Source organism: Grampus griseus, assembly GCF_964374135.1.
Source record: "Grampus griseus genome assembly, chromosome: 15".
Taxonomy (NCBI): domain Eukaryota; kingdom Metazoa; phylum Chordata; class Mammalia; order Artiodactyla; family Delphinidae; genus Grampus; species Grampus griseus.
The window spans coordinates 66,652,234-66,669,214 of NC_139009.1; positions in this window are offsets into that span (position 1 = coordinate 66,652,234).

Sequence of the window (16,981 nt, forward strand, 5' to 3'; positions counted from 1 at the left end):
AGAGTGAAGAAACAAAATAAACACAAGGAGATTCATTACAGATTGAGTACAATTCTTAAGAAAACAGCTGATTGATAGTTCAAGTAAGATGTCTCCAATAAAGCCCTTGCTTCTCATAACAGTCAAGAGCAAAGACAAGCTACTTTTCTGTTGGCTTCTTCCTCTCTCCTGCTTTTCATTGGTACCTCTGTTTATGTTACCTGGTTCTTCCAGGTAGCCTTGGAAAAGCCAGAGCTTTGGTGGTTCTAATTTCACTGGACATGTGTTCAAGACCTGTTTCTCTTGTTGTTTCTCTTTTTTTTCAGATGAATGGTATGGTCTGCTCACTAATGACACACTCATTCTGAGTCACACCAGCAGAAGTCAGAACTTTATGACCTTGGGAATGATATAGGCCATCACTGAGACACCTGTAGCCCAGAAGCATTGCAAGTATCCTAAACTGAGAGAGCACATGAGGTTGAGCTCTTCTGGAATAATACATAATGGAGCCCTGTTTACAGAGTCTAACATAAGACCTACATTTACCAATTTGTATATGTTGACCTAATAATAATTTAATGAAAAATTCCATATGTAATTTTCTTCTTTTAATACTCTGTTGCTTTGGACTCTGCAATGTGTAATTGATTTTGTTTTTCAGTTAAGATATATAATGCAATTCTTAATCAGGCATGGAGAAATGCAATGAAACAATAACTGCATTCTGTTTCCTTACAATATACTAGTTAGAAAAACACTGATAACCAAATATTGCTATTTCATTTTTATAGACCAAGATCAAGTCATTTTAAAATCTTTTATTACAATTTAAAAAATATATTCATTATTTTATTTCAATGTTTAAAGAAAGAAGAATTTTACTTTTATTTTAATGATCATTTCCCTTTGAAAACCAGAACAAGATGCTGAGCAGATTGTTATTTCCCTTTATAGAGCCACTGAGTGATTTTACTTAGTGTCTTCTTCAATAGGAAACACATTAACTCAATGCACATGATAATTTTAGAGCTGTTTTGTTTTCTTTTTTATTTGCATTTTCATCTTTAAATATGGTATAAACCGACCTTTTCCCCTGCATAACACAGAGTGTTATCAAAGTAAAATTGAGCAGTAGTGCAGTAAAATGAATTCTATAACCATGCGTTTTTGATCCTGGATAATTTCACTCATGCAGTACTCCAAATATTGTGGAAATTAAAATTATCCCTTTCCACAAGCCCTCAGTATTGAAACCAAAATATGTTCTAGACTTAAGTGGAACTGATTAGTGAATAAGAAACATATGAGATGATATAGCTTGTTTAAAAGATGAAGAAAGCAGGGGCAATTTATTTGTAGTTTGGTGAATATAAATTTCACTGAAAACAATAATGGTATAATTCTCAGTACAAGAGATCAATAAGCTTAGAAGAGAATGAAGCTCAGGAGACTTTTGAAAAATAGAAAAATGGTATAAAATCTAAGATTAAGTAGTTCAAGAAATCTGAATGGGGTGTATAGGAATAATGGTCATGAAAATAATTATTAGAAATACACTTCTGTATATATACTTTGGGGAAAAACAGAAAGCATTGTAAATTATCATACACTGGATGAATTTTCATACCTAAATAAATTAAATGAATTATCTCAAGTTCCCTCAGTCCTTTCTTCATCCTATCAGTAGAGGTGGAGAAAGAAACATAAAATTGGTTAGGATCTGTACCTACAGTTTAAAGATATAACCAGATTTCTTTTAGTGATGTCCTACCACTTTAAGGTTTCCTTCATGGAGGATATAGAAGCTAAATTATGAAAGATTCTTATCTTTGCTAGTAATTTAGTTTATATGTTTCTTATCAACAACATAAATGGATAGTGAGTTTACATAAGTTTACTCTAGCAAAATTAGTTTTATATGGCTTGAACAGAAATCCTTTATTTCTGATGCCCTGCAAGTTTCTTTTCATTACCTTGATGTGTTGTATTAGAAGCTAATGTTCACTAATCATTGCAGACATTGTAGGGTTCTCAGCAACAATTTCTGTTTTAGGTAACTCCCCATTTTATTTCCTTTTCTAGTTTCCAGGATTGCTGTGATTAAGATCTGAAAGTGCACTTCGTATTTAAATCTCTGAATTATGTGAGTAGAATAATCCCCAGCGATGATTTATTAATAGTGAATCTAAGCAACATCTTTCTGCCTATTCCTGCCATTAAGAGGAAGATTTATAAGTGCTATTCTCACCTCCTTATAGACATCAAGGCTTTTCCTCTTGTACCAGAATAAATGGTAAGAAAAATCCCTCCAACAATGCTTTGACTCTCTACATTCCTGAACTTTTGTCCATGTTTCCTCAAGATTTCAGCTCTGGTTTAAAAAGCATTGTTAATTTTAGAAAAAAATAAGCATCACCTAAGGAAAGAGTTTTTCAGTCAATATTGCTTCTCTTTTTAATCTGAAATAATGCTACCTTTGAAGCATCTTAACAATGTTCTCAAAGCCCTATTCTCGAAGTCTACTTACAGATAGAGATGTGTTTGTGCACATGCCTCTAAGCCCACCTCCCTTAACCTCTCTCAAGTTTCTCAATGAAAAGAGCACAGAAATATAAAAAAAAATAAGAAAGAAATGCCTGTAGCAGCAATTGAAACTAAAGAAAGATGACATTTATTAAAAATAAATTTTATATGTCTGCTAGACATGATGCATACAAGAAAAATAGTGAACTTTAAACAAATTAAATAATAACTTTACAATAAATCTTATTGAAGAGGACTCAGAAGACTTCACCATAAAATCATGTCATTTTTCTGCCTCTAGAAAACAGACCATTTCCTGGGTAGAGAATGGGGAATGAAGGGAAAAACCTAGAACTCCCTAGCTTCTTCTCTGATGTAACTTGCTCTGTGTGGCTCCTTCAGCCCCAGAAATAACTCATGCCATCCAGATTCTATTTCCAAATTCTCTTCAAATCCTGAAGTCAGAATTTCTGTCTAAAGACTTTACTTAAAAAAAATGTAGTTGTAAATAAAGTTAGTTTTTAAGTTTTAGGGTCTGATATGACTTGCCTCTCAGATCCCTTGTCTCATTGCATATTCTTATGTCAATCTGTTGAACTATATATTTTATGTATTTATTCCAATGGTAAGAGGAGGCAAGCCAAGACAGGAGGATAGAGACAGACAAAAAATAAACGAGCTCTGTTTCTAAGGTACACAAAAACACTAAATTAAATGGCTAATCTCCAAGAAATACCAAATGGAGAAATATAGCCAATTCTATTTTACCACACCAGGCAATTAGAGGAAGCATTCTACAGGAAAGAGTCAAGTTGATATCATTGGGAGGTAAGGAATACAAGAACACAGAACTATAATACTTGAGAAATCCATCTTTTGACTCACAAAATCAATTTCTTTTTAAAAAAATATTTATTTTATTTTTGGCTGCATTGGGTCTTAGTTGTAGCACGTGGGATCGTCATTGCAGCATTCAGGATCCTCCTCTGGGGCACACGGGCTCCTTGTTGCAGTGCACAGACTTCTCTCTAGTTGTGGTGCACAGACTCAGTAGTTGCAGCATGTGGGCTCTCTAGTTGTGACACATGGGTTTCACAGCACATGGGCTCTGTAGTTGCAGCATGTGGGCTTAGTTGCCCTGTGGCATGTGGGACCTTAGTTCCCTGACCAGGGATCAAACCAGCATCCCCTGCATTGGAAGGTGTAATCTTAACCACTGGACCACCAGGGAAGTCTCACAATCATTTTCTTTGCCTTGACTTGAATCTGGTGCTTTTCTACCTTGTGGTTAAAAGTGTGTTAGAAACATCCTTCTTCTCCTTTCATATTCATAAATGTAATCAACATTAGAGAACAGGACCAATATATGCAATCAGAAATGAATTACTAATTTTTACATATAATGTAGTTCTGACATCTGAATCTTATTTTGAGAGACCGTTTACCATTTTCCATTTATTTTGCCCCCAAATTACAATTTTACCTTGCCATTAAAGATCCTCTGCAATTTGATCCCAACTAAACTTTTTCTTTATCTTATCATTTTCTTATGCTGCTCTAAAGTTACTGTACAAAGTAAAGTTTCTTAAAATTTAATTTCATATCTTTTCATTTATTTAATTTTTCCTAATGAAACGTTCACTTTTTTCACCATACCTCACATATACATTTCCAACCCTTCAAGATTTAAATGATTCTGTTTCATGAAGCCCACACAATTTTTTTCCCTCTCCCTGCCCCCTGCCCCTTTCCTGAGCCTGGTATGTTGTTTTCATTTGCTTTAAGGCCCTTATAACTTGTTGTCTTGTGTCAGGGGTAATTATATATACATTATTATATATAATATCATAGCTCTAATATTATATTTAAAACAGGGAGATTGAGACACTAATTCCTGCTCAGTTAGTATCAGTGCAGAAATTTGAAGTATCTGAAAATGTTAGGCATGTGTTCTCAGCTGAGTGAAACTAGAGAAAGCAAAACAGGGACTGGCCATCCTTCAGATTGACTGTCAGGGTGTCTTGTGCATACAGAGTCTTCGATAATATTTCTTCAATACAAGTTCAACACTAGTCATTTAAAAAAAGTAAGCCATTAAGAAAAATAAAAGAAATACAAAGTTTAAATTTTGAACTCAACAAACCCAGCTGTATCTCTTTACACTATAATAAGAAGATTTATAGAACTGATGATCTTTTCCCCTACAGGAATCTGCAGTTACTAAGATTTTGTTTTATATTTTGTTATAAAATAGAATTAGGTTTCCTAAGAAAGACCATTTTCAAATTTACTCTTTAAAAATTTTTCGGATTCTACTAGTAAATTCCCCCACCAAAGAAGATTTATGCATTTTTTTTTCCTGTACATCTCTCTTTTTTTTATCCCCTCCCAAAGACAAACCTCCTGTGCTTGGATATTAAGGCCAAGTCATGGAGTGGGATAAACAGTCCATTAGCATTAGAAAATACATACCTCTTTTTTATTGGAAAATTCATTTTATGACAGAAAGAACTTAAAATTTGCATTTAAATAGGGACTATTCAAGTAAGATACTGCACTAGATTTTTAAAGTATGTGGTTTTTATAAGGTTGATAAATAACTGCCATCACAACTTTTTTGAGAAGAAGCCAAGGAATGAAAAACTGTTTGTCATAGTAGCAAACTTAAACATGTATAATCTCTTTATTCAGGAATTTTTATCTGCATCATGTACTCTATAAATAACGAGTCACTTTTCAACATTGAACGTGTTTAAAAGTTTAAAACATTAGGTGGTATGGTTAGATCGTTCTTTATGCAAAATCAGTTGGAACCTAGATGTGACTATCCTGGCTAAAGTCATTTACTGTCAGTCACCTCCTGGGGTATAAAGATATGTGAATTTCTCTCTCTTCAGTACCTGAAAGATAAAGTTTCTGATAAAAACTGTGTCTTGGGTGAAACCATGGCTATCTAATTAAAGTCAATTAAACATGCAGCCTTTGACAATTCTAATGTTTTATGAAGCTTAACAATTGTATGAGAGCTCACACACATACCAAAATAATCTAAGTCCAGAGAGTCTGATTCTGTTTTGAGTGGGGACATTGAAAGAGCATCCTGGGATGCATGTTGTTCACAGGAAACTGGATAGTGGATGATGCTAAAATAACAAAGACGTTGTATCAGTTTTGTGTTGACATAGAGGGTTAAATTGTTAAAACAGGCTCATGCAATAATTCTTACCTGACACAAAGCTTGACTAATAATTTAAAGGACTCAAACAAGAACCAAGCACAAATACAGGATTTCATTCTGAAAGAATAGGTGACAATCAATCACAATCCCTAAGAAATTTCTTTCTTTTGCAATAAAACCATATTTGTTATTGGATCAACAAATAAATTCTGAATAATGTATGCAAAAAGCATGGTGCCCAAAAGAGGCTATTTGAATTTTGGACTTTCCCAGTTTTATATGCTGCTTGTTACATGAACGTAAAGTGTCTATTTTATGACCTCACATTCTCCAGACACTCATGCTCTTTAAATCTTACTGTTAAATCTTTTCTTCCCACTTCTGCCTTCAAACTGATTATAGAAAACCCTCATTTTAGCAAAATGAACAAATGAAAGAAAGAAATACTTTCTGTTATTATATCTCTGCAAATATCCATACTAAATCCATACTTATTCCATAAATAAACTCTTGAAAGAACAATTCATGTAACATGTCTGACATAGACTTTGCTTTCTTCCCCTTATCTATCTATCTATAGATAGACATCCCTTTCTTTAAAGTAACTGTTACTAGCTAGTAGAAACTTGTGTGAATATGAATTTGTACCCCTTTCATTATACATGAATACACTCTCCATGCTTTGCCAATATTTATTCATTGAATGATAATGTCAATGGCTTATTTACATTATGAGCACTAATACATTTTTTCAAGTCAAAGTGTCTTTGGATAAGAAGGAACCTGATGTTAATTAAACTTGTACAGTATTTTCTGTACAACACTCTAACAAGTTCTGCCTGAATATGTCCAGGGGATAAATATTTAGAAAAGTGAACCCACTCACCCTAATATACTATAGGCACTCCTCCAATGCCCCCATCACCTTCAGTGATGTCCAATAGAATACACAGAATGACAGAAAGAGAAAAAAAATGTCTCGGAAACTGGTAGGTTTAATGACAAATTTCTGAGTGAGTAAGAGACAAAGAAACTAAAATGAATTTTTCAAATGCACTTTAAACCTTACTGAGTTTCTGAATCTGTATATTCTTTTAATACTTACAATAAGTTTCTGTGGTAATTATCAACCTTATTTTAGAGATGAGAAACTAAATCTTCAGGCATTTAATTAATTTCTCTAAGCTCACACAGCAAAAAAGGGAAACAGGATTGATTTGGGGTCTCTTAATGCTAAATCAGCCCTCTTTTCACTATGACAGCATTTTCCTATGTGTGCTCTTTGGAACAGTATAATGGTCAGGGGAGGGGGAGAGGTCTTGTAGTAAATTAAGTTTAACAAATGTTGAAACAAACAAGGTTTTCTGTATTTCTTAACTACAAGATTCCTCATAATTTTTAACATGCTATCATATAATTTGAATCTTGCAAATGGGACATAGAATGTAATATTTACCAACTTCATTTAACTTAAGTTTTGCTCTATGAGAGACTCAAATCTGCAACTAGTGTTCCTAGAATTTTCTCTGAGAAATGTTGGGTTCTGAGTTTCTGTACTCCATATTCAGAATCTAAGAATCAGAGAAAAGATCACTGAACCTGTATTGGAACACTGGCTAGGAAAAATACCTCTACTTGAGAGAATCATCTGGAACCCATGATAAACAAATACAGATGATATTTTTCATTAATGTTAGCTCTGAGAGGAAACTGAGAATCAACAGGTTAATGATGCATCTGCCCCTATACCTTTTGTAGTTGCAAATGGAATAAGTAAAATACTTGTTAAAGTAGTAAAAGTTATACTGAAATAATCTGAAACTTCAGACTCAATATTGAGAAGCCAAAATTCTTCTATGGTTTGGGGTGACCATAGATAGATTTACAACTATTATTCTCCAAGTTAGTTTCACTATGCCTGATTTATGATTTTTTTTTTAATGGATTTACTCTCATCTCAAACTGTACTCATTTTCTTGTGCTTCCAAAAGTCTTCTTTTTTTATTTAAAAAGAAAATAGGGGGTTTCCCTGGTGGCGCAGGGGTTGAGAGTCCACCTGCCGATGCAGAGGACACGGTTTCGTGCCCCGGTCCGGGAAGATCCCACATGCCGCGGAGCTGCTGGGCCCGTGAGCCATGGCCGTTGAGCCTGCGCGTCTGGAGCTTGTGCTCCACAACGGGAGAGGCCACAGCAGTGAGAGACCCGCGTACCGCAAAAAAAAAAAATAATAATAATCACTGCAGTCTGCAGTGCATTGTGCTGAATTACAACTAAAAATCCAAGTTATTCCTGCAGCAAATTCTATCTAGCTGTCCTAATATCCTGTTTTAATATGTTTCACCAGCGAGATAAATATTTAGCGAGATAAAAACAAAATGTTTGCCAGAGAGATGCATTAATAACTCAAAACCTTTAATTATAGTAGTGCCCAATTTAATTAAACCTACATTACAAGCTGTCGGCCTTCATATCATGGACCCCTATGTTGAATGGTTTATAGCACAGCTATTTTAAAAAGTTATTCCATGTTTCAGAGTATGATACAAGTTCTCCACTTATGAGAGAATTATCTTTATTTTCAGTTGGGGGAACAAAAACATCCACAAATATAACAGTTAAAATGAAGGCACAATTTTTTATTTTATTAAATCTGTTTCTGCACAATTCCCTGATGGTTACTACTAACATAAATTAATAGTTATTTTAAAAATGAGTCAAATCGGAAACAAAAATGGAAGATGAAGTGTCATGTAAATTTCCCTTGACACAAAGATGGAGAATTTGACTCAAGTTTCAAGAAGCAAATGAAGAGCCATCTGTTTTTTCAAATATCACTTAGTTTTCCAGTGATATTACTTCTCTAGAAAACCTCCTGAACACTCTTCCGTTTCCTTCTTTATTTCATGACCACTAAAGATCTCAGCATTAGAACAGTGGATTATAAATTTAAGCATGAATGAGAACCACCTGGACGGCTTGTTAAAAGCAGATTGCTGTGCACTCTCAGAATTTCTGATTCAGTAGATCTGGATGAGGCTCAAGAATTTGAATTTCCAAAAAGTTTCCAAGTGCTGGTGCAGCAGCAGACACATTTTAAAAACCACTGATATAGAATAAAGAAAGATCAGTCTAACTTATGTAAGATATTAATAGAAACATGTATGGATGTAAATGGAGGAAAAACAGAGAGAGAGAGACAGACAGACAGACACAGAGACAGAGAGAAAGAGAAAGACAGGCAGAGACAGAGAAGTACAATATTTGACCTTGCCCAAAGAGAAGTCTGGTATTTGTATTGAGCTCTTAAGTGATAACATCTAAATCTTTGGAATTTCTGAGTGAAAGGATTTTTTTTTTTTTTACTCAGTGGTGGGCCCTTCTGAGCACAACTAATAGTTTGTGTTAATGAGATAACTCAGAATCTGAACTTCCATACCTGATGGTCTTAGGGTGGAGGCTGGCCATAACAGAAAGACTAACCAGGTGATTGAGAGTGGGGCATTAAGTCAGAGGTGTCAATTGACATAGAGACTGAGTTCAACTATGTGGACAATAAATTAATCAGGCCAACATAACAAAGTCTCAATAAAGTTCTGGATTCCGAAGCTTGAGTGAACTTTCCCAGTAGGCAATACCACATGTACATTATCACAGGTGAATGTTGGGAGCATAACACATTCTGAAGATAATGGAAACTTCATATTTGGAATCTTCCTACACTCTGCCCTGTGGGTCTCTTCCTTTGGATGTTTCTAATTTGAAACTTTTCCTTGTAATAAGCTTTATTCATAAATTCAATAGCTTTCAGTATATCCTGTGAATCTTTTCTCTAATTATTGAACCTGAACCTGAGCGTGGTTTTAGAAAACCCTCAATCTTGCAGTTGGCTTCAAAAATGAAGGTAGTCTTGTGTAGACTATTCCCTCTAATTCTATAACTGGACCCTAAATCCTTACAGTTGGGTTCAAAAGTCCTGGAAAGAACTAATATTCTATAGGCCTGTGTCTTATACCTCAAAGTTTGACTAACCCTGGGGGTGAGGGTGGGGAAATAAGGGTGCAAAAATTAATAAACAGAAACCTCAATTAAAATAGAGTCAGGAAGTCAGAAGAAAGAGCTATCCTGTCCTACAATAATAGCAGAGCCAAACAGGAAGGAGAAAGACTTCCTCCTCTGTCCCCACAAGAGCTCAGCCAATGAGAGATTATAAGGTCTCAGTCAATGATAGCCAACATACTTAAAACTCTCAATGCCTCCAATGAAGATTTTATTTTTATAGCTCTCCCAACTTCCTTTTAACCTCTTAAAAAAAATTCTTTCCTTGCTGTGCAGGGACTTTTACGTGGCTCACCATGGTTGCAGACCCTGAAATGCCATTCTTTATTGATGCCAAATAAGCCCATTTTTGCTGGAGAAATGATTAGCAGCCTATTTGTTTTAGTTAAACATTTTGGTGGCCAGTACAGGGATGCAGAGAAGACTGCCAACAACTCTGAGGCTGGTGAGCAAACAGGTGTGGCACCCACATTGAATCCATTATTTTCCACTGCTTTTCTTGCCAACCCTGGGGTTTGCAGGTAAGTTTTTCATCTAGATCTGAGCTTCCACCTTCTTTGTATTTTAAAGCTCTCCAGATTTTATTTGGAATCTATATTAGGGCTTCCTCCTTTCTTGTTAAGAGCTTGTTCTCATTTGGTACTGCAACCTGATTTTTGAAATCAGGCTGTTCCTACTGGAACTGGCTAAACTTTGGCACATTCCTTCAGGAACAGGGGCTGTTTTATGGGATTTCTGCAGGTTCAGCCTTTGTCCTGATTCCTTTTGGAATAGGAGCTGTCCTATTAGAACTGTCCTGTTAAGATTGACTCCCTAAGCATTAGGCTGTTCCATTACAACTCTGCTGATCAGCCTTCAGTCTGGCTTCTTTGAGGCTAGACTGTTCCCTTAGGACTGGATAATATTAGGCCTGTGTGTTCTTTGGGCTGTTTAAGCTGTTTGAGCTGTTGGAAAATTATTCTTCACTTTAGAGAAACTCCTTTGAGAAATAGGATCCCAGGTGTCTAAATATTGTGAGGGCACCTCCTTTACAGGGACTCTGGCTGATTTTATGTTTAAAAACCACAGTCCTTCCCCATGGACGTTTCTAACTAAATGGACTGACCTGACCAAAGGTAAGTTACAATATCGATGCCCATTATGGGGAACTTTTGAGATCCCTGAATTTACTTTTCTTAAAACTGAATTGGAAAACCTTAGCCCTGAAACTTCCAAAACTGAATGGAACACTTATTTTGATTGGCATTTTGGGATTTCCAAATGTTATCCGGAGTCTAAAATTAACTTTGCAAAATACAAATTTAAGATTAACTGAAGCAAGCAAATGATTAAAAAAAGATAAAATTGTTTCTGAAGTCTCATGCTCTTGTTTCCCAGCTTCTTTGCCTCAGGCTCTCCCTCCAGTGCCATCTTCTTCCTCTTCCCTGGCTCCTTTTGCTCAGGCCCTGCTTCTGGAACCGTCTTCCTTCTTTTCTTTACATTCTACACCTCCTCTATACTCTCAGTTCTCCCATACTAATTATCTGACCGAACTTTCCTTTTCACTTGAAACTCTCCCCATTCTCTTTTCCTCTGAACCTATCAGAATCTCTATCTTTAAATTAAACTTCCTGAGAATCCAGAGGTCGAGTCCTTAATTTCTTATATTCCCTGGACTAAAGTTGAACTGCGAGTCACAGGCAAAGTTTGTCCCAAAGTAACTGAAGATTCTCACAGATTTTCTGAGGAATATGATATAGTCATTCGAATTTATCAACCAGATTTCTCTAACTTTTTTTTTTTTTTTTGCAGTATGCAGGCCTTTCACTGTTGTGGCCTCTCCCGTTGTGGAGCACAGGCTCTGGACACGCAGGCTCAGCGGCCATGGTTCACGGGCCCAGCCATTCCTCGGCATGTGGGATCTTCCTGGACCGGGGCACGAACCCGCCTCCCCTGCTTCGGCAGGCCGACTCCCAATCACTGCGCCACCAGGGAAGCCCTGATTTCTCTAACTTTTATCAGCTATTTTATGTGCATGTTCTTGAAGACCAAGGCCCACTATTAGATGAAAACTAAAACTTGGGAACATCCTGAAAAGTCTCCAGAATTACAAATGGGAGACAAGCTTGCTAACTTATTTTATAATCAAGCTCAAGCAATAGCTAGGTAACTTCATTGGGCAATTTCTAGGGCCTTTCCAAAGCCTGATGAGTGGAATAAAATTCAGGCTTGCACACAAAAACTTGATGAAACTGATCATGACAATTATGATTGACTTCAGATTGTTTTTAAAGGAAATTCTGGTATTCAGATGTTGATTCCACTCAGATAACTTTTAACACTGTTTATTAGTGGGCTGAAGTGGGACTTTTCCCTTCCAGTAAAAAGGACCAGGGTAGAATGAAAAACTATGTCAGCTGCAGATTTAATTACACTCTAGATGAGTCACCTAAAAGAAAGACTGCCAAAATTCTTATTCTTCAACTCCAGTAAATGAAGGCCCCTGAAGGAACCCCCCCCACACACACACACCCAGTTCTTGTTATAATTGCAAAGATCTGGGACATTGGAAAAGAGATTGGTACAAATTTAAGTGCTTCAGGTGCCATCCGCCTTCTAACCAGCAGACATCTGAATTCCCAATTCTCAAGAAATTACAGGGGCTCTTCCCAGTCCTCCCTCTAAATTGGGTTGGAGAAACATTTCTCCAGATTGGTGATAAATCTTTTCCTCACTGAGTGTGGCTCTGGAGCCACACTCTCAGTGCTCACTGCCACCACCAGTGTAAAACAGCCCTTTCCTCAAAGTTCTAAAACAGTTCAAAAATGATATCTAGAGAACCTCAAGAGTTTCCTTTCTCTGAACATAATCCCTTTTGTTTAGACCCTTTGAGAGATACACACCCTTTTTCTTCTTAGTCCCTTTCCCTACCAATTTAGTAGGCCAAGACTTCTTAGAGAAGCATCATGCCAGAATTTCTTTCTCTCAAAAGGGTGAAATAATTCCAGAATTTGACAGTAATCATCAAAGCAGCCAACCAGCTGAACTAAATGACCCCTTGACATCTTTTGTTCCGTCTCTGATGGAACTAGAGCTGATTCTGGAAAAACCGGTCATTTGTCCCTATTGAATCAACTAACATTAGGGACAAACTCTCCAAATGATATTGTCAAAATTCACAGCATACCTTCCATCAAGATTCAAATAGATCCCTCAAAGTCTCTTCCCAGAATTAATCAATACCCTGTAAGTAAAGAGGTATTTCAAGTATAAAGCCCATAATGGAAGATTACAAAGCTCAAGGTCTCATTATTCCTTGTTCTAGTCTCTGTAATACTCCTATTTTACCAGTGAGAAAACCTAAGGGCTGACGGTGGAGGTGTGTACAGGACCTCTGAACAATAAACAACACTGTTATCCATTCACTTTCTGATGTCCCTAATACCTTATTAACATCCATTTCCATTAGAAGTAAATTCTTTACTGCAATTGATTTATACAGTACATTCTTTAGTATTCCAGTTGACTAAGTTAGCCAATATATTTTTCCTTCACTTGGGAAGAAAAACAATTTACCTGAATGGTGATGCCTCAGGGTTTTACTGAGAGTCTTTCTTAATTCTGACAAATACTGAAGGCTGATTTTGATAATTTAAAGTTCTCTAGAGGTCCTACTTTGTTGCAATATGTGAATGATTTGCTTCTTTGCTCTCCATCTCAAGCCTCCTCACAGGAAGAGAGCACTTAACTGCTAAACCTCTTATGCCTTCAAGGGACATAAGATTGACAAGGAAAAATTACAGTCTGCCCAACCCAGTTTTGACATTTAGGACATCTGATATCAGGACAAGGACTACACCTAGATCCGAGTAGGCTACATGGTGTTTGAAGTTTCCCAAAATCCAAAACTAGCATCAATTTTAAGGTTTTCTCGGCATAATAGGTTATTGGTGAAAATGGATTCCAAATTTCTCTCTTATGGCCAAATCTCTGTATGTTTTACTGAAGAAAAACAATCTTAACCCAATTTTAAGGGAAGAACTGGATGACATAATCTTTAAGACCTTAAAGGAAAGTTTGATAAACCCTCCTGCCCTTGGACATCCCAATTATCAGATTCTCTTTTTTCTTTTTGTATATGAAAGCAAAGGAATGTCCTTGGGCTACTCACCAAAAACATGGCAAGCGGCATTGACACATAGTATATTATAGCCAGCAACTTGACCTTGTGGCAGATGGATACCCACTTGCTTTAGACAATTTATTGCCACTGCCTTTTTGGTTAATGCCACTGAAAAAATTATTCTGGAATCCCCTTTAATCATTTTTGTACCTCATGCAATAGAAACCATCCTGAATTCTCATCTTACTCAACATTTCTTGATCAAATGTCTCAACACTTATAAAGTCCTTTTCTTAACACTTCTCCCATAATGCTTTTACATTACAATAATCTCACCCTGCTACTCTTTTCCCGTCTGTCAAAGACTCAGTCCCTCACAACTGTTTATTACTGATAATTTGCTAGAAATTCAGTTAGGTAACGCTGACTTCTAATGGTTCACTGATGTTTCTTATTTAAAGGGTAACAATGGCAAATATTGTGCTAGGTATGCTTAACTCCTTTTGAAGCAGCATCTTTACTGACAGATACTTCAGTTCAACAAGCCGAATTATATGTTCTTACATGGGCTTGTAGTTTAGCCAAGAACAAAACTGCCAATATTTATACAGATAGAAGATATACTTTTGGAGTAGCTTATGATTGTAGAATATTGTAGAAGCAACATGGCTTTCATACATCTAGCAGAAATAAAATTATAAATGACCCCTATGTTCAGATGCAATACTTTTACCTGATGCTTTAATTATTATTAAATTACAGAGCATTTTAAACTTGACTCTTTGGAAGCTAGAGGAAATTACCTTGCTGACATTTCCATAAGAAATGTTGACCTTAAAGGAACTAACAGCAGCCAAACTGCTGTCATGGTTCAAAATGATATTTCCACAAATGATAAGTTAGAGAAAACTGGCTAGAGTAACCCAACAATTGACCTCAGAAAAGGAAAAGCAACATTGGATATTCAACAAATGTTGGTTTGATAAAAAGAGAAAGCTCTTGTTTGTACCAAATAACAACCCAGTCCCACCAGAGTGACTAAAGTTCCAACTCTTAACCACTGTGCATGCATTAAACCATTGGTCTACTGGCAAAATAATAGCATTCAGGAATCAATATTGGTGGAGAAACATTAACAAGGTTGCAAAAAGCGCCTACCTCATTCGTCCCATTGGTCCAAAGTACAAAGCAAGGAAACCTGTACATACTGCTCCCAGATGATTTAAACTACTTAATAGACCATTTGAATTTTGGCAATTGGATTTTTTACTACATCCTAGATGTTCTGTATGTTTTCACACTGGACTAAAGTCTTCCCTTGTAGACAAGTTACTGCCTATTTTGTGAATAAAGTCCTTTTGGAAAGGATTAACTTTACCTGTGAAATTCCTCTAGAACTTTACAATAATCAAGGAATCCATTTTATTGGTACTTCAAAGAGTCTGTGCTATTTGGCCAGTTTTACAAGACTTTGATTGCACTATCCACCGTCAATTCTCTAGTCCAGTCTAGCACACCAATGGCTTTTTACAGACTCAGTTGGCAAAATTTGTACAGACCCTCTAAATTCCCTTGCCAAAAGCATTCTTTGGTCTTTCTAAATTTCAGATCCACCCCTCTTGGAACTCTGATCCTTTGAGATAGTTACAGGACATCAATGCACTTGGCTCCTTCCTCTTTTAACACACAACTAATAAAAAGAGAAATGTTCCAATATTATAAAGGTCTAATTGCTTCTATTAAAAATAACCGTGTTTTGGTAGAGCAATATTTTAACAGTGTGGTCTCAGGAGAAGACCTTGAGCATCATACCTTGCACCCTGGAGATTTCATCTATTGGAAAAGATACCTACAGAAGAACCCTCTTAACCCACTGGAAATGCTCCTATCAGGTACTGCTAACCAGCTCTATTTACTTGTATCCTGTAGATTGACCCATTAGAAGACCTGTGAATGTGACAATTTCCATGAGAAGAGGTCAAAGACAGGGAGTACATCAAGATTATTCTGAACCTCATTAACTTTTGATTTGTAAATTAATTTGTAGGAAATAAAGTCTTGTCATTTATTCAATTTTTAAACTTTTCTTTAGTAAAATTTAATAATTTTCTACAATTTTGTGTATGTTTATGCTCATGTTTCCCTAGGTATTTAATGTTTAAACAATTGACTAAATTTCAATTATATTTTCTGATTATAACTTCTATAAATACAAACTGTTGTCTTGGAATCAGCTATCATATGAAAATTTCCCTTGGATGCTTTATATTTTAGCTGTTGGTTTAAATAATTTTGGATGTCATTTAATATATTCTTCATTCTGTAAAGAAAGTATACTTGCAATCCCAATTGAGTTTAAATTTATATACAGAAATGAATATTGTATTTTTTCCAGAAGAAATTTTTTTTTGTCTGTTAAGGTAATGGTAATTTTTCCTTTTTTTTTTTCTTTTTTTTTAATATAGATGTTATTGGTTATATAAATTAACTTACCTGTACTGAACAAACCTTATGTTTTTTATTATAGTTCATTTTTATAATAGTTATTATTTAAGTACTCTATAAAATTATTTTTAGATAATGATAATAAGAAAATTTTGTCATGTGCTAGACATTTTCAAGACTCTAAACTACACACATGAGTCAGGCAATATGCAATAGGACATAAACTAATGCTACAAAAGTTTTACCTAGGTAACATATTAAACCAATTTGTCTCTGACTTTCAAGTTTGAACTCAGTCATTTTTTATAATTGCACTTTACTGCTTTTTTCCTATATTTGCTACCTCTTAAATATCCATCAGTGAAGTAAAAGACCCAAGTAACTTAACAGATAAAATTAATAGATAATTTCTATGTCATTTTAAATATTTTTGTGCTAAGGGGAAAAGAAGTGTAATTTTTGAAATATATTCAGTACTTACACCAAAAACTGCTAGACAAGTGTACATGTTGAACAATTACAACACAGATATAGACTGGTTTTACTTATGAATGTAGATATAGAAATACTATACAGCTAAACCAAATCACCCTTAGTCTTTCAATGTGTATAGAATAGCAAATCTTCACAAATTAATAGTACAATTATTTTACAATCACCATTCCTATATCTTTTATTATAAACTTGATAGAATG